Here is a 24,244-nt window from a genome sequence, read left to right as displayed (position 1 = left end):
CGCCGGCTCTGGCTTTTTAAACTACCCTTCCCAGCTAACATTGCCTATCCCTACACTTGTATCCAAAGAGGCTATCCCCGGTATAACCTGAAAAACTAAAGTGGAAACCCACCCGGAAAAGCAAACAAGAATTACATTCAATACAAAGTGTAATATATATTCATACAATTCATGCAACTGCTCCGCCCAAACTGGGACCAGTTATCACTCACGCAGATTTTCGTCTTGCGGACTTCCTCAGGGGCACGCAGTTCTTCCACCGTTTGTATTGTTCTACATTCATAACCTGGAGAGCGACGCTGACCGAAACTGGTGGGTGCATTCCCACCTTGTTGTTGTTTCAGCGGAGGAATACAAGGAAAGAAGATACTTGCCTTAGAAACATATGAGAAATTCTCCTTCAGCTTGTCCCGGAGTCTCTCTGAGTTGGGCTCATGCTTCGAGATTAACTTTTCAAAACAGTGACTACAAGTTCTTGATTATACCTGAACTCTTATACATGGTCATAAGTACATTTAAGCATTGTAGAGTTGCACAAATATTGTAAAAATAGCACGTTGCACTTCATTGACTGTGTATGTACTGCTGCATGAATTGTATGAATATATATCCCTACACTTGAGCATCCCCGTGTAAGATGTCTTGTGTAGACAAACTCTAAATGTGCTATAAGAGATCCATCTTCTCTTGTTTCTAATTCTGTTGTGCATGCTGCAGGGTGTTAACTGTGGTGAGTTCTTGCAAAAATCAAAGCAAAACAAAATGATCAAGGCTGTTTCCATATGTCTTTACATAGTGCAAAACTCACGGGACGCGGGCGTCTTCATGGCGTGATTTCTGATGTCATCGTGCCACGAAGCCATCCACGTTCTGTGACTTTTGCGCTATGTAAAGACATGTGGAAACAGCCTTCAAAGGAATGGAAAACGGTATGCATACATTATAATGCATACATAATGGAAAACGGTATGCATACATTACAAAATGTGATTGGACAGACCAAACTGCAGTTTTAAAAACTTAAGTTCTAAGATGGCAGGCACATTTTTGAGCTGGGCCCCTGCACTTCATAAGCACATCAAGAGACACAGTTAAATTATATGGCAATGTCTTTAAAATTTCCTTCTCTTAGAAATGGCTTCCAACATTTGTCGGTCTGGTAAGGAACACTTGTGAATAGGGCACCAAATCACCTCATGTGGCAGAGGCCTCAAGGGGATATCTTTCTGTTCATGGCTGAGATCTGAATCAAGAATTTGATTTTGATCGATTGATTAAATTTATAGTCCGCTCTCCTTGCAAGCGGGCTCAGAGCAGATGACAACATATAATATAATCATGTTAAAATCACAATAAAACATGCAATTCTGTAAAAGCAGAAATAACTCTGCACTGCAGCCCAATTGCTCAACCCAAGCCAACGTATCCCATGGGGTGGGAGATGGTAAACAATGGTAGAGAAGTTGGCAGAGAACCAGGGGAAGGGGGTTACATTTCCTCCCTCAACAGGAGGCAAGAAAGCCCACCCATACCCCCACCTCAACCATATGCCTGGCAGAACATCTCTGTCTTAAACACCTGGTGAAAGGGTAACATATCTCTCTGGGCCCAGTCTCAGCAGATAGAAAGTTCTACCAGGCTGGTGCCAGGACCGAAAAGGCCCTGCTCTGGTCGAGGCTAGGCAAGACTCTTTGCGGCCAGGGACCACCAGCAGCTGTTTATCAACCGATTGGAGCACCCTCCAGTGACCATATGGCAAAAGGCGTTCCCACAGATTTATGGGTTCACGCTCTGATGGCTAAACTACGTTTTCTAACAAGTTGGGTCCAGGGAACCCAGACATGCAGTGTTCTGTGCACACGAGACTCCAAAATCCAACAAATAACTCCATCTGTGGGGCCATTTCAACTTGGAGAAAGTGTGTGTGAGAGGGGAGGAGCCCCTCCTGCCTCCATGTTGTGGTCCCAAGCTGAATTGGGCTCTTGTGCACTTTTGAAATGCCACTCCTTGCAGCAGCTGTGTGGTTGAGGGGAAGGCAAATCAGTGGAGTTAGCAATCTACAGATGGGGCCTGGAGCTCTCCCCTGGATCCGTTCCTCTGGAGAAAATGGCTGGTTTGGAGGGTGACCACTTTGGCATTATACCCCACTGAGGTCCTCCCTAGGGACTTCCCCAAAATCTCCAGGAATTTCCCAACTTGGAGTTGGCAACCCTAAGAGTCAGGTCCCAGACCTGACTTGTTAGAAATCATAGTGTGTAGTTTGGCCCACTACCACACTGTAACTTTATCTTGTAAATTCCAGGTGGTGCTATGTAATATGTAGGTCCATGCTTCTTTCTTCCTGAAGACTAGAGATGAGCACGAACTGAAAAAATGTTGGTTCATTGCGGTTCATAGTTCGTGACATTTCATGAATCATGAACCGATATAAAATTGCCCAGTTCGCAAATTGGTTCATTTGGTTCGCGAAAATGTCACTTCCAGGTCAGGAAAAGGTCTGCAGAGAGCCCCTCCCCCCCATTGCCTAGGAAATTGATTGATCGGCACCAGGCTGTCTGCAGTGATGAACCGAAATACAAACCAAACGAAATGGGCTAAAAGTCATAGTGGTTCATCATGGTTAATCAAAAACGAGCCTCCACAAACCACTGATTCGTGAACCACAGAATGGCCCAGTTCATGATGAACTTTGGTTCGTATTTTGGGTTGTGCCCATCTTTACTGAAGACTTTAAAAAAAACACACACACACAGAAAGCCGACCTGGATACAGCAGTTTTAGAGAGACTAGCACAGCTGGAGACACCCAGTTTAAAGGCTCCTTTCTCAAACCTTTTTCCAAACAAAAAATTCCGCTCTCAAGCTGCTTTGGGGGAAAATAGGGTTACCTGTACATTTTCTAGGGCTGCCAGTCCCCCACTAGGGGCGGAGGATCCCCTGCTCCCATCTTCTACCCTCGCCCCCACTTACCTCGCTGGTGGGGGAAAAGGTGGGGAACGCGCCTCCTGGGGTACGCTCCCAGGTGGTGCAGCACACCCCTATGCTCTGCACTCCAAATCAGCCCACTGCGAAGCTCAAGAGCTTTCCAGGGCTTGTCGTACTGCCCCGGCAGCACTCCCGCACTTCGCAGAGGGCCAATTTTGGCCCCAAATGGGCCCAATTCAGTCCACTATGGAGCGCAGGAGCACTGCTGGGAGGACACTGGAGAACTTCTGTGCTTTACAGCAGGCCAATTTAGGTGCCAAATAGGCCTGATTCAGTCCCAAATAGGCCCACTACGAAGTGTGGGAGCACTCCCAGGGGCGGCACAAGGCTCTGCGCAATGACATCACTTCCCAGAAGTGATGTCATCATCATGTAGCCTGGGAGTTGTGTGAGGACATCTAGAATGGTGAGACATCTCACGAAGACATCTAGAATGGTGGGTGCTGGGCATCCTGCCTCCTGCCTGGAGGGTGAGAAGACCTGGCAGCCCTAAACTTTCCCTTAGCAGGGGTAAAAGAAGTTGGGGGTAGTGAGGTTGATTTTGAGTAGGAAAACAGCACAAAAGGAAAAAGCCGAGTCCCACTATGTTGGTCTCCCCCTTAAAACTGCAGCCTCAGTGGTTGCTTTCTTGGTTTTTTTTAAAAAAAAAACCAGTGGGGAAAGAATGACCCCCTCTGCTGCAAACCAAACTTTTAAATGCACTATTCCAACAGTATCCCTGTTGTCACAGTTTCTTGCTTCTATTTTCGATCTGGAGCCTCTGTCAAGAAACTCAGAGCTTCCAGTCTCTTTGCACTAACTGGCTGAGCATAGCTCTCTTGTGTGCTCTGTAAGGAGCAACGATACACTGCCGAAACAGCCAGGCTACGTGACGGTGTGGGTTCCCCCCTCCCTGCCTCAGCTCTGTTTCCTAGTCAATGCAGCTCTGCTACACCCAAGTGCCCGAGCAGAGTGTGTCTCATAAGGACGGAGGTTGTGCTCCAAGATGACCCTTTCCATTCAATAGCAACATTTTCAGCTCTCATGCTAGGATGTTCTTAGGGCGTTTAATAGTACAGCGAGCATAGTCAGATGGAACAAAACCATTTTTTTTAAGCAAATGGTGTTGCCGTAAACAATGATCTTGTCAAAATATCTGTCTTTTGATTTTTCCCCCCTCTCTGCAAAACCACATTCATTCTGGGAAATGGCAGCTGAGGTTGCCACGGTGATTTGATTTCTCAGCCACTGAGTTACCAACCATTAAATAGCTGCATTCAAAACTGTTTATATTCTGTATCTGCATAGCACACAGAGCCAAGTCTGGAATTAAGAGGTAGAACTGGACTTGCTGAAAATTTAACTTCTCTTTCTTGGTTTGCAAAGCAAGTGGCTACAGTGTTCCCAATATAGGGTAGCTAACTCTGAATTGGGAATAGGGTGACCAGGTCCCCTTACCCTCCCGGTGGGAGGGTGTGAGACCTGGCACTTACCTCCTTCTTCCCCTCTCAATGTTGCATTCGCGCGGCTGCATGGTGACATCATTTCCAGCAACGTCACTTCTGACGTCACTGCACCGCACAGAGGAAACACAGAAGTGTTCTCTGGGCAGCACGATGACATCAGTGACGTTGTTGTGCTGCATCAGGAGTGCACCTGGGAAGACCCATTCCCGTGCTTTCCTCCCCCGCTGGCCAGGTAAGTGGAGGCAAGGGTGGAGGGTGAAAGCAGAGGATCCCCTGCCCCCGCCGGGGGAATGGGATCCCTAGTTGGGAAGTTCCCGGAGATTTGGGGGTGGCATCTCGGGAGGTGGGATTTGGGAATGGGAGGGACCTTACAGGGAATAATGCCGAAGAGTCCACTTTTTCTCCAGGGATACTGGGCTCTGTAATCTGGAGTTCTGTTGTATTTCTGGGCAATCTCCAGGCCCATTTTTCTCCACTTCACTGGAGTTCTTTCAGAATAGCCCAGGATGCCTCATCTTTGGGTCTACAGGGAACACCTGTTTGGAAACAACTGCCTCCACCATAAGAAGAGGCTTAACCTGGAACCTCAGGACACCTACTAACATATTTTGACCGAGCCCATGTGACAGTAGGATTGCCAGGTCCCCTTGCCCTTACCCTTACTCTGCGGGAGGGCGGGTACCTGAGACTCTCCTTTGTTGTGTCCCTTGTGTGCTCTCAAAGCGTGCACTCATCCCTGCACTGGTGCGATGATGTCGCTTCCAGCGACATTGCTTCTGGCCAACGTCATCACACAGATGCAGGAACTCGCACACGCTTTGCAGCAGAACAACTTGGGCCTCAAACAGGTGCAACTTGGCCCAAATTGACACGCTGCAAAGTGCAGGAGCGCTCTTGGGGCAGCGCAATGATGCCACTCCCAGGAAGTTACGTTGTTGCACCGCCCCAGGAGCATGCCCAGAAGGCCTGTTCCTGCACCTTTCCCCCTGCTGGCCAGTTGAGTAGTGGCAGGGAGTGGAGGGTGGGAGTGGGTAACCGTATCTACGGTTGCCAGCTCCAGACTGTGAAATTCCTGGAGATTTTGAGGGTGGAGCCTGGGGAGGGTGGAGTTTAGAAGGGGAGGGACCTCAGCTGGATATATTGCCATACACTGTCCAAAGAAGCCATTTTCTCTGTTGTCTGGAGATAAGCTGCAATTTCAGGGAGAACTCTAGCTACCACCTGGAGGCTGGCACCTCGACCCTCCCTAAGGAACACCTCCAAATATCCAGGAATCTCCCAAACCAGAACTGACAACCTTAGTTACTTAGTTAGAACGACAGCTGAGAAGGAGCAGTTTAAGTGGTATAAATTCCCATCCACCTTGCTTGTTCAGCATGAATGGTATTCCAACAGAGGTGTGTAACTCTATGACATCAGTGTGCATGTGATTTCTGCTTTCCTTTTTCTTCCAAGCAGAATTACAGCTAGTTCCATCAGCCGCTGTGATCCTAACCAAGGGTTGTTGTTTTTTTTTAACCAAATGGGGTTATGTCCATCACAGTGCTGTAGTTTCTCTGTGTTACTATCACTTATATTGTTAAGAGAAAACGGTAGATATTGCCTGGCATCCAGAAAGTAGCAAGTTTAACATTTGTCTATGCAAGTAAAATATTTGCCTCTATCAGTCCAAACCAGTAGTGAATCAACAAAACATTTGTCCTGTTCTTCACCAGCACGCCACCCAAAAACAGAATTGTCTGAGTAAGCAAGAGCCACACATTAAGTAAAAATAATGCCCTTCCCAAGCAGATGGACCTGCAGTGTGATTCATGTAAACGCTCGAGAAAGGCAGATCTATCAGCGCAGTCCTTTACGGTGGCAAGATTTGTGTCACTCGGCTGATCGGTGTGCTCCTGCCAGTTACGTATTGCCTGAGTCATTCTTTCTAGCCTCCCTCGGCTCTCCATGAACTCTAAGTCAGACTGCCAGATGCTAGAATAAAAACCATATTCTCTGTGAATTATTTACAAGCCCAGTATATATGCCCGCTTCATGGGTTGACAGTGGGTGCAAGCACACTGGCCCCCGCTTCTGCATGGTTACTGGCTCGTGAGCACAGCATCTACATGTGGAGAACATGCTTGTATATTGGCTCTCTCCCTGTGATAGACAACGGCCGCTTCCACATGTCCGTAAAAGGACGGCATACCCACAAAAGGCTGGAGGCTTTCCCCCTTCCCTCTACACATGTCCATTAGCAAAACGGGTGAAGGGCATTTACCTACTGTTTTTTAGACACTTCTGTCAGGTTCTGTCTTGGGCGTTGCCTTGTGAGGTGCTGGCCCTCCTGACCTTGAGATGGGGATGCTGTCAGGGAATATGCAGGTTCCCGCTCTGTGGACGGAGTGGGGGGGGTCTACATCACCCTCGCTCCCTCTCATTACCCTCGCAGGCCTGCTCCACCTGACAGAGTCCTGGCTGTCTTCCCTCCCTCCTCGCCTTCTGCAGCCCCCAGACTCCTGTCCCTTTCTCTCCTTCATCCTCTTCCTCCTTTCAGCTTCTCTTGTTCTCTGTCTCCTCAACTCTACCATCCTCCTACACAACAACCCACCACACCCTGTGGGTGGATTCTCCTTATATCCTTTCCCCTATTCCCAGCTCCACCTGCCAGCCACACCCTCCCCTGCACTCTAGCCACAGCCTTCAATGTCTCAGGCAACTACACCTGGGTTTTCTCTGCTGGTTGCCTTGATCAGCCATAGCTGTGCTTTCCTGGCTGGCTGCCAAGCTTTCCCTGCTGAGTGCCTCAGGTCACCATACCTAGGATGACTTTGCTCCCAGCTTTTCCTAGTCCTGGCTAATCCCCCGCCGGTAATGTTGTTGGCTGGCTTGCCGGCTTGCTGGCTGACTGCCCTTTCTGAGTCTTCTCCCTTGGGGCTGTTCCGCCCCTGGTGGTTCTCACTTTCCTGGCCTGACCCTTGGGCCTTCCCCCAGAGGGTGGGGCTAGCTGGCTTCCAACTGCCCCGCATGATTCTCTAGGGCTTGGGTGCTACTCTACCCTCCTGAGACTGGGGCATCTCTCTTTCTCCTTCTGTTGTCGGCCTGGTCTGGTCCTGGGTGTCCATTGGTGTGTCTGGGTAGCTGTCCCCCAGCTGCCTCCCATCCCGTTCTTCTGGCAAGTCTGGGGGCTGGGCCCCAGACTCTGGACAGTTTCTTCTGAGAACGCACTTTCTCTAGTCTTTCCTTTTGGCGTGGTTTGACAGAGCACTTTTTCTTCATTTCTGGGCATGTGAATATTAAAAGCACTCCAAGGAAACCTTCGATCACTGCCCGGCTCCTCCCCACAAGCTCTCAGCATGCGATCACGCATGTGCAGAGCTAAAAAAACATTTGAAAGGGAGGCAGGTGACGCTGATGAAAGTGCCCGACCTCCCCTCCAAACCTACTTTTTCTAGGAGATGCTGAGGCTGCCTGCGACCACAAAAGTCAAGGTTAGTGCTTTTGGGGACTGCATGTGAATGCTGAGTTTTCAGTGTCTCCGCAAAACACAAACAATAACCGGGACCAGGGCAGGAATGAGCAGCTGTGTGGAAACGGCCAACATTTGGAAAGCAGCATCCACAATCACAGAGAGAAAGAATACATATAGACACTTCCGCTGTGCATTCACACTGTACACATGATCTGGTAAGAGTGGAGGCTGGAGAGTGAGAGCCAAGCTACAAGTGACGCCTGACACAGGTTGGACACTTGTCAGCTTCCCTCAAGTTTTGATGGGAAATGTAGGCATCCTGGTTTTACAGCTTGGCTCTCCATTACAGCTGCAAGACCAGGACGCCTACATTTCCCATCAAAACTTGAGGGAAGCTGACAAGTGTCCAACCTGTGTCAGGCGTCACTTGTAGCTTGGCTCTGAGCGTGGAACTAGCATGCGTGTCCAACTAGCCCTCCTGGTGTGTTTAGTGAACATGTGGAGGAGTTGTGTGTAGACAGCTACTGTAATGAATAAATGGAGTTTTTCCCATCCAGGTTTTGATTAGTTACTATCCAAATGCACATCCTTAGTTTCTTTAGTGATTCAGGGAGTGTCGCTTTTATTTTTGGTATAAAGCTCTATCTGTCTTGCTTGCGTTTCTGGTGTTTCAGTGAAATAGCATCTGCCTGTCAACTGCTTTTTTTAATGACAAAGTGTGGCTTGCCCAAGGCTAACCTCAGGAACCATGGATCTCACAGCTTGACTTGTGGGTAACAAACTCTGACAATTTCAAAAACCTTGATTGGTGGTGGTGTAATATTGTGTGACAAGTTCTCGCACTTATGAGATCTAAATGGGAAATGTATCTGATTAGTTGTACAGTGCATACATTTTGGATTTAAGTGCATCACCGAGTATGCAGACTGTCATTCTCACCGGTATATGGTGCTAAGTGTAGCTGTTTGCATTTGCAAGCTGTTGGGAGGCATACAGTGGCCCCTAAGGGCACAACCCACATGAACACATCAAGCTGCTTCATACGGAGTCATTCAGCATTCGTCTTGCAAGGTCTATCTTTTTTCCTGTGACTGGCAGTGACCAGCATCTCGGGCAGAGGTCTTTCACATCACCTATTATAAGATCCTTTTAAATGGAGATGACAGGTATTGAACCTGGGTCCTTCTGCATCTAAAACAGATTCACTACCCTGAGCCACTGCACACTAAGCACTGATACCGTGGGCACCCCAATAGTGAATTTCAATTCCCCAATTAACAGTTATGCCAACCATTCCGGGGTATAAACAGGATATACATGAGGAATAATGTTAAGCTAGCAATAAGGCCCGTTGCTTGGGAAAATACAATGGGACCTAGCAGCGCTCCTCCCGTGCCTCCTCCCATGGCAGCAGTTGAGGGGGGGATCAGGGAAGAGATGGGGCTCCCTCCTCCTCCAGCCCCTCAGCTGCCACTCAGCTTGTGGACGGAACACCCAAGGCCCCGCGGACATGGCGGGGAGCCCCCACAGCTGCTGTGGGATCTTGGGAGGGCTTTGCTGTCACGCTGAGCCTTCCCACAGCTGCACTAGGCATTTCCAGGCCTCTGGAGGCCCCAAGGAGGCGGCGGGGAGGCAAACCGTTTTGCCCCTGACTTCCTTCTTATTGCCCTGTACTGCACCTGCCCAGGGATAAAAAGTGAGTTGTTAGCAACATGGTTTGCCTTTTATGACTTCGGATGAGACAGTGGCAGTGTCTGGAAGAAGCTGCAGTGGGACAGTTAAGACGTGCTTCATCCTTTCCCTCTGAAACAAATTTGTGAAGAACAGGCAGACATTCTAAATGTTGTGGAAATGGGTTTTTACACAAATTATCTACCATGAAAAACAAAGACCTTGTAATCTAGCATGTGATTATCCAAGCCAAGTCTCTCTAGTGAGGACATTCTTATCCTGCCATCATTCCTCCATGGAGCTCAAGGTAACAATACATGATTTTCCTCTTCACTATTTTGTCCTCACAACAACCTTGTGAGGCAAGTCAGGCCAAAACAGAGTGACTGGTCCCGCAAGCTTCATGGCAAGATGGATGCTTGAATCCAGGTCTCTGAAGGGTCTCTCCAGACATGCTATGTAGCCGCTGAGAATGGCTGTTAAAAAATAAAGGAGAGCCCAAACAGCCTAAGAATGCAATCGCAGGAGGAGGAAGGGCTCCTCCCTCCCCCTCAAGCTGTTTTCTAGACTACCTAGTGGGGCAGAGGCGGATCTCTCTGATTTTACTGCTCCGTGTGGAGTGTTCTGTGCACATGGAGCAATTTAAACAGGTAAATAATCCCACCCCATGCTATTTTGACACAGGGAAATGGCTTGAGAAGAGAGGCAGGAGCCCTTTCTCCCCCCTGCATTGGTGTTCTGAGGCCGTTTGGGCTCTCCTTTATTTTTTAACAGCCATTCCCTGCAGCTGCTGTGTGGATGCGGGAACCTGAGTTGGGTCTGGGAAACCCGGACCCAAGTCTTTTAAAACCTCCACATCTACAGAGACCCTCACAGATTCAGATCCTGAAATCTAATCACTACATCACACTGACTTTCTATGCATCGCAAAGTTTAGTTTCACCCTTAGTTTGATTGGCCCATACCTTGGTTTTCTCCCTGCCCCCTTAGGAATACTCCATCATTGCCTTGGATAAATGTAAACGATTTCCATTTCCCAGTTTTTCCAATATCTTACAAGTCTCTTTCCTCTCTCCGTATACACTGACCAGCTGCAGAAGGAACTGAGTAATGCTGTTTAGGGGAAGGATAAAAGAAAGTGGGTCAGGGAAGAGGGTCGGCTGTCCTTTAGCTAGCACAGCGTGGAGTCTGGTTTGGCCTCCTTCCTAATGTTGCCCTTTTAGTGACTGTGCGGACAAGCACAAGTGTGTCTGTTCAAATTGCCACTATAAATTTATGTGCCATAATTTATTCACACTGCTTAAACTGCTAATTACTTGGATGTTTTAATAAGACAACATGCTGAGTTTAACTGGTCTATAAATGTCCACATGAGGAATTTTGTGCTTCTGTGTGGATAAGTTTCAAATGTATTGTGTTTTAGGAGGAGGAAAGAGGGATACAAGTAAAAAATTTTGGAAATATGAATATTGCCTGTATTTTAAAGATAAACAGTCCTATGTATTGTCGAAGGCTTTCACGGCCGGAGAACGATGGTTGTTGTGGGTTTTCCGGGCTGTATTGCCGTGGTCTTGGCATTGTAGTTCCTGTAGTTGTAGGAACTACAATGCCAAGACCACGGCAATACAGCCCGGAAAACCCACAACAACCATAAACAGTCCTCTTTAAAAGAATTTGCTTTGAAATTAATGCATGTTATTGGTAAAGCACTGTCTTAAGTTTTTTTTAAAGAAGTTGCAACAAGAAGGGATTTGCAGGGGTACCCCCCATCCTGCTCTTAATTACTTATCCTTTCGCTTCATGTTCTTCCCTCTACTCTTTGCTTACTCTTTATTCTTCCTTCCTTCTGCTCTTCGAGGTCTTCATGCTTGCCCACTCCTTCTCCACCCCCCACTGGCCATCTTTCAGTTTCATAGTGGAATAGATTACTCCCAAAATGTCATGAGAGTAAATCGTGATATCTCATCAGCCGTTTTAGGTTGGCTAGGCAACCAGAGCCATCAACAGACTTTTGTCTGCCGTTGCCTGGAAAATCCAACATGGCTGCCAAAATTTCATGAGGTAATCTTGTGAAATCTCAGCACTTACACTATTTTATGTTCATTCCCTCCCTCCTTTTATGAAAAAAAGCTTACTCGGGTTTGTAAAAAAATCCCCTCTTTCTTTACACAGTCCCATTGTTCCATTGTGTGGATTTTTCACATCTGCACTCTGGGTCCAGGTTCAGAATTAGATACAGAGATGATGCCCACACAAGGTGCCACTGCCATATTATCTGGCACGATAGAGGACACAAATAAATCATGGGTTGTGCTGTTTCTAAAACACTCTGGCTTGTGTATCTAGCATGCTGGAATCCTGTGCCTCCTAGTCAGATGTGAAGGGACATGCATTATCTCCCTGAGGCAGCCATTGTAGGCTGGCTGCATTGCTTCTTCACCTATCTGGGCTGCTTCAGCCTCCATCCCAAACTCTCCAAATCACCAAGCGAACAAAACTTGTGTGTGCTCTTTAAATCTCTCTTTAAAATGGCCTATCTTTTCTTTTTTTCTTCAAGTATAGGGCACACATGAACAGTAATTCACCACATAAGAATAGGGAGCTCTAGCTGCAGTGTGCATTTCTGCATATCATTGACTGACATGATGAAGGGGGAAAGAGAGAGAGTCATTGTCCGTGGTTTCAAACAAAGCACATAAAGGAGGAGGTTCAGCAGTCTGACAGTTGCAACAGAAAGGGCAGTGTGTGGCAAAATGTTATTTTGCCTAGATTAGCAAAACTATCACTTTATTTAAATGTTGAAGGGTAAACAAGCTCGAACTTAATTAATACAAAACAGGGGTAATGTAGACTGGGCGGTCCAAGGACCTGAAGTCCTCCCCACTTTTGATGGGGTCCAGCTGACTCCTTCTGAGTTGGTTAAGAGCCTAGGGGTGACATCTGAGAGAAGCTGGAGAAGCAAGCTGATGCAACGACCAAAAAGACATCCTACAGTCTCCACTTAGCTTGGAAAACGCCCCCTACCTTGACTCTTCTGACCGGGGCACGTGGATCCATGCTATGAGTACCTTCAGGCTAGATTACTGTGATACACTCTACATGGATCTGCCCTTAAAGACAACTTGGAAACTCCAATTGGTACCAGGGCCAGGACCTTTTCAGTCCTGCCCCAACCTGGTGGAACTCTTGGTCAGAAGATACTCGGGCCTGTCAAGATCTTATATCTTTTTGGTGGGCTTGTATGACAGAGATGTTATGCCAGGCATATGGCTGAGGCCAGTCTAAGGTTTTTCTTAGCAATCCCTCCCTACGAGTCTCCCGTCAAGGGGGGGGGGGGCTACATAATCATTTGCCCCCTCCTATGTGAAGTCACAGTGGCGACACCAGTTTGTACCCCCTCCCCCCCTGTTTATATTTTGGTTGGGAAACAGTGCAGGGGGCTGCCATCTGGGATTTTGATTGTATATATACTGATAACTCTGGTTTTAATGTATTTAAATGTCTATTTTTGTATTATTATATTGTTATAATCTGCCCTAAGCATGTTCACGAGGAGGGCTGGCTAAAAATCAAATAAATAATAATAATAAATAATAACACTACAGCCAGGAGAGGCCAGGGTTTGTGGGGGAAAGAAATCTCAGCAGAATATAATGCCATAGAGTCCACCCTCCAAAGCAGCCATTTCCTCATCTGGAGATCAGTTGTAATTCTAGGAGGCTGTCAAACCCTAACTGGGACCCTTACTTGCACACTAATACCAGGTCTTTCCATAAGGTAGCCCCAAAACAGGCAGCTTTGTAAAGGATTGCAACCCAGAAGGTGGGGTTTTGTGACCTTCCAAAGGTCTTGGCCCAGGGATGCAGACCACTGGAGTAGTGTTAAAGTACTGCGCTAGGACTTCGCGGGTTCAGATTCAAATACCCATGGGGCAAATTGCTGTCTCTTAGCTCAGCCTACGTCGCAGGGTTGTTGGTTTAAAGTGAAGGAGGTGAAAACCATGAACACTGCCCTGAGCTCCATGGTAGGAAAGGCAGGCCACAAACTATGAAAGATAGATAGGCATCCCGTTTCCTTAATTTTCTTTCACTGACTTTATGCAGAACCGCCAAAGCAAAAGTTGCCTGTCACTTCTTTAATGGCATTTAAGTGTCATCAGCAAAGAGAACAGATACTCCCATTATTAGGCGGCAACCCTGAAAACAGGAAATTATCCTGTTTTACTAGAGTAAAGGCGGGGTGGGGGGATCACAGCTCTGGCCTTGTGCTATTTTGAAGTCTCCTCAACACGGCTGAGTCTCCTTCGAATTCCTTTTAAAAATCTCAGCATGTCCCACACAACACGCACGCTTCCGTACCTTCCCTACGTTATCCAGTTTTTAATGGGGCCCATAAACCAGCTGCAAGTGGCAATCTAATAGGAACTGAAGGGGAAGGAATGGGCTGCTGTACTTTGCTTTGCAGCTGTCAAGTTCACCCCTCATATTTTCAGCAAGGAGGCAAGGCATGAAATATTTAAGAAGCACTGGAAATTCTTTCCTCTTCTCCAGGGTTTTCTTTAAGTGCCTAGTACTACACGTCTAAGAATCCCTGATAGCTCCACCATGGGACCATACTTTCTAGAACCTGGAACAGGTGACAAGATGAACAGGAGGAAGCATCTAGCAAGATTGGGATAGTTCTTTCTTTCTTTCTTTCTTTCTTTCTTTCTTTCTTTCTTTCTTTCTTTCTTTCTTTCTTTCTTTCTTTCTTTCTTTCTTTCTTTCTTTCTTTCTTTCTTTCTTTCTTTCACTTAATATGGCAGGATCACCACAGGTGCAAAGAAAGGCAAGAGATGGAAGCAGATAGTAGGGAATCTGAAAGAAAGCTCAATGCCATAACCTGTTTGACCAGAAGGGGCAGTGTACACAATGGGAAACAAAACCTCAATCCACTTTAAACTCTTGTAAAAGAAAGAACGGTTGTCTGTCTTGCCCTAAAGATGATTTGGCTCAGCAATAATGGTGCAGAGAGCCAACCATCTGTGCACAGAAGTCACAGGGAGTTCCCCTGCTTTCCTCTCAGTTCCTGAAGCCTCTTCTCCTCTCCAGAAAAAGTGATTCCTGGGTCAGGGCCCCCATTTGGGGGAGAGGGTAGAATTTACTGAGGCTTGGAGGTACAGAGGGTAGGGTTGCCAGGTACCTCTCACCTCCTGTCGGGAGGGTGGAGTACCTGGCACTAACCTGTTGAGTGCGAGGTCTTTTTCCCCATGCACGCTTTGCGCATACACGCCCCGAAGCTGGTGTGATGACATCACTTCCGGAAGTGACATCACCATGCCAGCCGAATGAGCGCTCCCATGCTCCACACAGGGCCGATTCGGTTCATTTAGGGCCCAAATTGGCCCCAAATGAGGCGTGGAAATGCAGGCAGTGCAATGATGTCATTTCCAGAAGAGACATCGCTGCGCTGGTTGGGAGTGTGCACCCGGCGCGCACTCCTGAGGTGCCTGCTGGGCAATTATGGATGAGGGGGCAAATCCCTGGAGCAGACAAGGGAGCAAATCCCTGGGAGTTTGCCTGCCACTGGCAGGAACCTGGGAATGCTGAACAAGGGGTCTGGCCCAGGGTGCAATTCTCATTACCATGAGGGGAAAATTAAGGATAGACTGTGGATCAGGGGTCCCCAGTGCGGTGCTTGAGGGCATCTTTGTGCCTGCCGATATCTTTCCTGGAGCCCACCAAGTGTTCTTTAGAAAGTGGGTGGGACCATGTGGGGCTTTTGCCAGGCATGGCTTCTGATAGGCCACTGGAGTTTTGACTGGCTGTGCAGATTTTTTTTTTAAATTGCTTTGTCAGAAGTTGCTTCCACAACACAAGGATCTTAAATGTGTGACTGAAGGAAAGCTGTAGCAGTCATTTTGTGGCTGGATCCTCCTCCTGCAGCAGTAGGATTACCAGTCCTCCGGTGGGACCTGGGGATCCTCTGTTCCCAACCTTCACCCCCCCCCCACTGCTTACCTGGCCAACGTGGGGAAAAGTTGTGGGGAATGGGCCCAGGAGGCAAAGAACCTCCCAGGAAAGCACATAAGGGGGCATGCTTCTGGCAGGCGCAACGTCACTTGCTCAAATGATATCATTGTGCCCAGTGGCAGGCATGCTCCCACACTTCCCACAGGCCAATTTTGGCTCCTAATGGGCTGAATTGGCCCTGCACAAAGCATGGAAGTACTCCTGCTGCCAGCATGATGATGTCACTTTCTGGAAGTGAAGGCATTACGTTGGTGCTGGGAGTACGTGAATGCTTTCCAGGCACATTGGAATACAAGTCCCAGTAAGTGTCAGGTCCCCTGCTCCCACCGAGAGGGTATTGGGACCTGGCCAGCCTGGGCATCCTCCACACTGTGCCAGAATTCCAAATGTGCCTGCGGATTCGAAAAGGTTGTGGACCCCTACGGAAGATTATACCTAACGATATTTATAGAAACTTATTTCATTGCATCTATATATCTATTGTCCAGATCTTATGAGATTAGCTAGAGCCAGTCAACAACAATGTTTGAGCACCATATCAAGTCACATGCCGAACTGCTGGGCCTCCTACTCTATCATATCAAAAACTACCAGTCCCAGAGTTCCTTTTGCATAGGCAGGAGGGAGAGACATCTGGTGGGAAGGGCAAAGCAAAGCACCACAAGACAGTGGGAGCAACTGTTGCTGCTGCTTCTGGTTGGATTTGCAGGAAAGGTGGACTATAAATAACATAAATTAATAAAATAAGAATATATGTAGGTGTCTAACAGTGCAATCCTAAGCAGAGTTACTCCAGTCAAGGCCCATTGAAATCAACAAGCTTAGACTGGAGTAACTCTGCTTAGGATTGCGCTGTAAATCACTCGCAGTTTGTAGCAGAGCATCTGCCTTACCTGCAGAAGGTCGCAAATTCAATCCCCGGCATCTTTAATTGGATCAAGCAATGTGTGATAAGAAAGACCTCAGCCTATGACCCTGGCTAGCTGTTGCCAGTCAGAGTAGGCAATACTGACCTTGATAGACCAATAGCCTGACTTTTTTGTGTGACTCAGTATAAGGCAGCTTCGTCTGAGTTCATAGTCATTATGCTCTACGGCTGTAAACACAAAGAGGCAGCAGCATTTTATTCACATGGCTCATCCATATATGGGGCTGCCCCTCTTTTTGCACTGCAGATGAAAAGGGGAGAAGTGGCTGTAACAATCCCGGATGCTGGCAGCTGCCAGTTCTTAGCTCCTGTTTTGAACCCCACTGGCCCCTTCCCTCCCTCGTTTCAATAATGTATAAAGAGCAGCTGTATGTGGCTTCCATTCATGCCTCTAAAGCACAAAGGATTGTTGTCTGCTCGTAGGTTCCTCTTTGGACCCCCCTGGCCCAAGAGACAGTCTTAGAGGAAAAGAAACCATTCTTTTAAAATGGAGTCTGAGCTGCTGATGCGCAGCTGGGAATGCAGAGTTTGTCTCTGATGTTTGTCCTACCACCTTCAGACGAAAGGCCGCTGACAAGCGCCTTCAGGACCTGGTCTATCTGTGCATTATCACTGCTGTGTAGGCTGGCAAAGTGAGGGAAACATATAAAAATGATTGCTGCTGGGGAAAAGTCAAAGGGTGACAACGTCTAACAAGACTTTGTAGTCCCAGAGGTTTATTGCCAGGCTCCTAATTGGTAGGAGAAGAATGTACTAAACTTTTCTTCAGGAACCTCGTAGCTAGCAAAGAGGTTGATCTTGAAATGCCAGCTAATCTCCAGAGAGGCTGTTCTTAGCCAATTGAAATGTTCCATTCTAGCTCTAAGGGCCGAATGCTTCTCTACTTCCTCCTTTTCTTCTAAAATAGCCAAATGGTCATTGGAATCACAGACAAGAAAGGCATTGGTTCATATCAAGCAGTCCGGAGATGGATTTTAGAGTAAAGTCATTATTAAGGCATGGTAATACTGTGCAGAATAACAACCTGGTGTGATGACTGAGAGTACCCAAACAGTGCGATTATGGAAGGATTCAGGGCCGATTCCCCTGACCATTTTGTAGCGGTGTGATTGTGAGTGGAGTGAATAGGGGGTGAGTTCCTTTATCTCATACAATCAGAGTATCACGTGACTTAACCATATAGTCAGATGACCTACTAATTAGTCATGTGATAAGGGGAATTGTGGAGCTGCTTACAGGGTATAAAAACAGAGACATCTTTGTGTGAAAACTGAAAGCCCCATGGCAGATAGAGTAGTATAAATGTAAGTAAAATTAGCAAACTCCCTTGGGCTTGAGGAATTATAACTAGAGATGGGCACGATCCGCATTACGATTGAAAAAAACACACGATAATGGTGATTGCGCGATCGTGAACCAGTGGATCGTGATCGTCCACGGCCAACGATCTAGCGTTTGGGGCAATCGGGATCGGGGCGATCGGGCTCGGATCGGGGATCCAGACACTCAGGTGCCAGCAATCTATTCCCCTGGCAACAGAGCCAGGGGAATGCCTGAGCTCTGTTTGCCCTCCTTCTGTCACCCTGGAAACCCGAATGGAAGCCCAGCTTTCCTTGATCAGCAGGGCTTCCTTCCAACCACGGAGCAGCAAAGCAGTCACAAGTTGGGAGAAGACACCCAGGGGAGGGCGGTGGAAGGGGGTGTTCTGTAGCCATGGGCACTCCAATCTCATCCCTGCAAACCCTGATAGGCAGCTCTGAAGGCCAAACACAGACGAGTGGCCAGACCCTCCGCCCCCTGAGGGGAGGCCCGTGCCCGCCAGGCCTGGTGGCTGCCGGCACCACCCACCTTCCCACATAATACCAGCATGCCCCACTTTGGCCTCTATGATCCACGGCTCGGGAACGGGAGATGATCGGCGCGGATCACTATTTCGGGATCGGCGGCGCCGCTGATCCACAATCCGCTGGATTGTTAAAATTTTTTGGATCGTGCCCATCTCTAATTATAACCACCCTGATTTCTGGGTGTAAATTCCTAGGAGGGCTTTCTTTCCTCCAGTATTGCTAGTGGCTCAGTAAAGAAGGTAAGTTTGCCAGCCTCCAGATGGTAACTGGAGATCTCCCAGAAATACAACTGATATCCAGGCAACAGAGACCAGTTCCCCTGGAGAAAATGGCTGCTCTGAAGGGTGAACTCTATGGCATTATACCCCACTGAGGCTCCTCCCTTCCCCAAACTTGGCTGTCTCCAGGCTCCAAACCCCAAACCTCCAGGAATTTCCTAACCTGGACCTGACAACCCTAGCTGGAGGGGGGCGGGGATGCAGAGTTTAGCTATGGAGAAGAGTCCACCTGCAGCTACCACAATTTCCCTTTGACTTTGGAGAAAAATGGGCTTCAGTTCTTCTCTGGAGAAAAGGAGGGGGAAAACAGGTGCCAGACATGAGCTTTATTTCAGGAAATTCTGAATGGACAGATTCCCTGTCCATGCAGGGGAAAATAACAACAACATTTGATTTATATACTGTCCTTCAGGATAACTTCATGCCACACTAAGAGCAGTATTGTTGTTATCGTCACAACAATCACACTGTGAGTTGGGTGGGGCTGAGAGAGCTATGAGAATCTATGACTGAGCCAAGATCCCCCAGCTGGCTTCAAGCAGAAGAGTGGGGAATCAAATCTGGTTCTCCAGATTAGAGTCCTGCCGCTTTTAACCATTAAACAAACTGGCTCTCCCCACATGGGAGCAGCCTCTGTTCAGAATACTGCATACTCTTTTGTAAAGCCTGCTTTCCACTCTATCATTATAAGCAGTAGACTTGTCTATGTGAAGGGGAGAAGTTTCTTTTCCCCTGAGCAGTAGTAAAAAAAATGGTGGGCATATAAATATCGGGAGGGGGTGCTCCAAACCCTACCTTCTCTGAACTTGATCAATACATCATTTAGCAGCAGTGCTCCCAGCAAAATGAACATCTATTCCACTATTGGCAGTAACCCAGCATTTGGAAGATCGCTCCATCAGGTTGTGTAAGAATAAATGACAGTCGAAAGCCAGCGCAGGCAGTCTAATGGTCTCTCTTTCCAGGCATGCTTTTATGGCACTGCAAAAAATGTCAAAAGGCATGCGGCATTCGAAACAAGGCAAGGCAAAGCAAAGAGCCTTTTCTAATGAACCAGAAGTGTTGGGTTTTGTGGCTGGGAAGAGGCAGTAGCCCTTTTCTGAAAAGTTCTGCAGGTCACGAGAATAAAGTAGGATATGTGTGCTTGTGAAGTCTTCAACAATGGTCAGACTTTAAAAAAATATATATAAATCCCTTTCAATCCACCTTTCTCCCAGCACGGGCTCAAAACAGGTAATAACAGGGACATTTTTCATGGAGTGCACCATCAGTTCTTCATAGCAGTGTAGAGGGCAAAGGGCATAGAAGTTTAAAGAATGTGGCGGCAGGGGTGATGCCATGACAAGGGCTGGTCAAAATAGACCAGACTGAGATCAGAGATCTCTCAGCATCTTTTTAACAGTATATTTCAGGCACTTGTGGCTTCAAGTTTGAATCGGAGAAGTAAAGAGAGGGAAGAAGGAGTTTAATTTCACCCTGCATGACTTTTGCATATCAAACCTACCCTCTCCCTCCCACTATTAGTCCTGGAAGGGAGAAAACGTCGGCCTTGGTTTTTTGTTCATTTTAAAATTTTATTTCCATGGTTAATCGGAATGCAGGGAGATTACATTCTCCCTGCATTCCTAATCTAAACAACTTCTAAATTTCAAGCAGATTGAACAAAGGGAGATGACCTTACAGAACGTTAAAGTAGTTCTCCCTCTGAGCAGCCATACTAAGTTCTTCCTACTACTTCCTAAAATGGTCATCAAACAGCAGCCAGCTGCAGAAGAGCTCCAGCCAGCCATCAGCATTAAAAAAAACAAAGCTCTGTCTGCATTCATTTCATTTCCCTATTGATTAACAATTTAAAAATTCATTAAAAATTCTTTACCTTTCCACTGGAAACTCTGAATTTTCCTTCTTTCCTTGTTGTGGCTTGTTCTTGGTTTCTTTTCAGAAAATGAGGAAGGCTTTCCCCTCACACCATCATTGTACTTTCATTATTCCCTATGGGGAACTACTGGGAGGGAGCTGGAGTCATTGCTTTTCAACCAAATTTCACCAAAATTGCAGCAGAGCGTCTTCTGCCTGTCAATCAAAGAACCCTTAAGTTTCAAATAAATTGGGGAAAGTGTTAGAATTTTAGGGCCCCTAAACAACCTTCCCTTCAGCCATCATTGCTCTTTGAGTGACAGCGCCCACCCACTCATGTCCCTGTCCACCAGTCTTCTGCCAGGTGCCAGGTACTGGCTAGCAACTTTATGTGGTACCCATATGCTGATGATGCCTGCATCTGCCTTTCTTTTTATCTGATCCCAAAGATTTACCAGTGTTTAGTGATTGGTTGGATGGGGGCAAACAAAGCTTAAAGCAGAGGCTCTGTTGGCTGATTTGAGATGTGGTATTCATCTTGATTGGGATAGGATTATACTCCTCCAAAGACTCCAATTCTGGAGGTATTTCTGGAGCTGTTTTTCTTCTTTGTGGTCGGATCATAAACATAGCAAGGAATGTTTTTTATCAGCTTAGGCTGTTGTATCAACTGTGGCCCTTTCTGGAGAAACCTGAGGGGCTGCAGTTACATGTGTTCTCTTAACTTCCAGAGAGGAATATTATAATGTGCTTTATAAGGGGCAACCTTTGAAAAGTCCTCAGGAACTTCAGCTGGTTCAAAGCGTGGCCACCTGATTGTGTCTGAGTGAACTAGTTTTGCCACATTGTTCAGCTTCATTGACACCCAGCTATTATTTGGGCCCCGTCCAAAGTGCTGGTTTTGGAACCAGGATGCCTGAAGGACCACCTTTCCTTTCCTTTCCTTTCCTTTCCTTTCCTTTCCTTTCCTTTCCTTTCCTTTCCTTTCCTTTCCTTTCCTTTCCTTTCCTTTCCTTCACTCTGATTAAATCTCATTGACTAAAAGTCTTGAGCAGTCAAAACCCATCTGTTGAATGGCATCATCTTGACATAACACTAAACCAATAAAAGAATCTTGCAACAGCAAGGATAAAATTTGACACTCTATCAGATATAAGGAGTAAAACTAACTCATATTGAGACAGAGCTGAAAAATTGTATAAGCTCTAAGTTAAAAACCTTTCTCTAAGACTAATATAAAGCAGACGCTCTAACACAATGCATCTGATGAAGAGAACTGTGGTTCTCGAAAGTTTATGCTACAGTAAAGTTGGTTAGTCTTAAAGGTGCTACTGGACTCTTCTATTTTGCTACTGCAGACTAACACGGCTAACTCCTCTGGATCTAACATAATGTGTGTTAATGTATCAGTTCTCCCCTGAGAACATCCACAAAGATGATCTGAATAAGGAACCGGACCACTTTTTCTAATATGAGCCTAGCCACATATTTAGGTCAGCTGGTGATGCCCCGTGTGCCATCTTCTTTAGATCTTTAGTGGGTAGCCATATTCAGCAGAGCCTTTTTGCTGATTACACCAATGTTTTAGAGCTCTGTAACACATGACGAGTAACAGGCATCATCTATTCTAGCCTTTAGGGGGATGGTCTGTCCCTCCTATTTTCTTACCAAGCTTTTGGTTAATTGATGCTGAATTAGTTGCTGATTTGGTGCTGCTACTTGGTTATGTTTTTTGGTTGAATTGTTTTTTGGGGGACTGCAAATTCTGTGGATTTTATGAGATATTTAATATTCTATCCTGTTTATTTCCCCCCCTCCAGTTACTGGTTGGTGTGTTCTATCCTTCTGATTGGTTTTTTAAAAAACAATTCTTTATTTGTATCGGCTGACAAAAGATAATTACTTCTTGTATAACAGTACAGGGTGTTACAATATAGCAAGAGATTAAGAATTTCAGCTGGTCAGTCGAGTGTAACAAGAACAGGCTAATGTGCAATGCATTATTTATATCATAAAATTAAGCATTTTAGATAAAGTTTATGACAACTAAAAGACCACTTACTTTGTGTGTGTGTATACTTATGTAAAGTAAAAGAATCTTCAAGGGTACGTGCCAAAACTCTTGAGACCATTATTCTATCTAGCTATTTATATAAGCCATTTTGTGTGGCTTTAATTCGTTCAGTTATTTTGTAAGCTATTAAAATTTCCCATATCATATTATATATACCAAATATTTATGGCAGGTGTTAATTTTGCTTTCCAAAGTTTACCAATTTGCATTTTTGCAACTAAAAGCAGGAACTGTATGAATTTTTTGTAAATCTTTGGAATAAAGGATCCCAATAGAATGTGTATTTCTTGTTTTAAATATATTTTGTATTTCAGATTTTATTGTTTTGTAAACTTGGTATTATTACCAGGACAGAAATATTTTAATAATAAATGACCCTTGTTTCCAACTGACACTTGTGGCTGTGATATGGTACCACGCAAAGCAGTGAGAGGTACAACGTCAACATATTTCAGTCCTAAAGGATCTTTGGAGAGAACGTTTTTCTTGACGTATGTTAATATTATAGCAAGTTCCTTGCCTCGGAAGAAGTTCAGTTTGAACTGAAACACACTGAGAAATCAGTGTTGCTCCAAAACTGAGACATTGGTTCTAGCATAAACCCAGAAGCCACATTGGGGCAATGCTCTAGGATTCCACTGAAACTCTATGGTAAAACAATAGGGTTTGGATGGGATCCTAGAACATTGCCCCAGTATAATAACATCACTTCTGGGTTCACTCAGATCAATGCTAATTGACTTGTACCCACTTCCAAAAACTCCTACTGTGTACCACTCCTGGGCTGGTAACCTAGCAGAGGGATGAGATTTAGATTCCCTCATGACATTTTCCTGATCCATAATGAATCCAGAGAGATGTTATTGACCAGCTGCCATGAGAGTTGGGTCAGAGGAACCCAGACCTGACTCATGGCAAAGCATCCTATCTAATTTGGCCTCAAGTTTATGGTTTCTATGAAATCCTGTTGCTTTTGCATCTAGTAGTATTGCTAGCCAGTGCCAGGGCTAAGGGTGAGGTTATGGGAGGGTATGATGCCAACTGTGGTATCATATCGTTACTGTTCTAAAAAAAAAGAAGTGACATGGGTAGCTGAAGGAATTGCTGGAAACTCTATAGTAAAACCATAGTTTCCGATGATTCCTAGAACTAACCCATGTCTCTTACAGCTTTTTTCCCACTGGAAGTAACATGACACTGCATTTTTTTTCTCCTGCTATTGCTCTGAGCAGTGGCGGGCTACAGGACAATGGGGAGGGGAGTCCTCCATCCCCACTGGGGCCGCAGGACCCCTGGCATCTAGGGAGACCTCCCAGTCACCTTCTTTGTTGCATGCTGCTCTGCCAAGAATTAGCAAAAGAACAAAATGCTCGAAAACTAGTGTGGCACTGGTTTTGCCGTAGAGTTTTGTCCAAATCCTAGAACATCATGTTGGCATCACATCAGCAATGTGATGTCATTTCCAAGTATTTACTGAAAGTGATGTTATGCTGTCATTATGATGTAATTTCCTCCTCCTTGCCCCCTCCTCCTCCTGCTGGCTGCCAGCCAATAAACCCTACTTGCACCCCATTCAAAGAATTTTGAAAGACTTTACACATTTGCTTTGTTTTTGGAAGGAGGCTATTCATTTGCTTCCAGATCCCATGCCAGCACAGCTTGTTTACTCTGGCATTGCTAATTTTTTAAATCATT

The 24,244-nt window shown here is 46.3% G+C and overlaps 1 protein-coding gene across 1 annotated transcript in view; it reads left to right on the top strand.

Annotated features, from left to right (window-relative positions):
• Positions 1-24,244, top strand: part of AMN (amnion associated transmembrane protein) — a 73,969-nt gene that overhangs the window by 7,033 nt on the left and 42,692 nt on the right. The gene's annotated exons all lie outside the window — the stretch shown is intronic.

This window comes from Eublepharis macularius, chromosome 2 (genome assembly GCF_028583425.1).
Source record: "Eublepharis macularius isolate TG4126 chromosome 2, MPM_Emac_v1.0, whole genome shotgun sequence".
NCBI lineage: Eukaryota > Metazoa > Chordata > Lepidosauria > Squamata > Eublepharidae > Eublepharis > Eublepharis macularius.
Note: the sequence above shows the minus strand (reverse complement) of the source record. Positions and strands in the feature narration are given on the sequence as shown.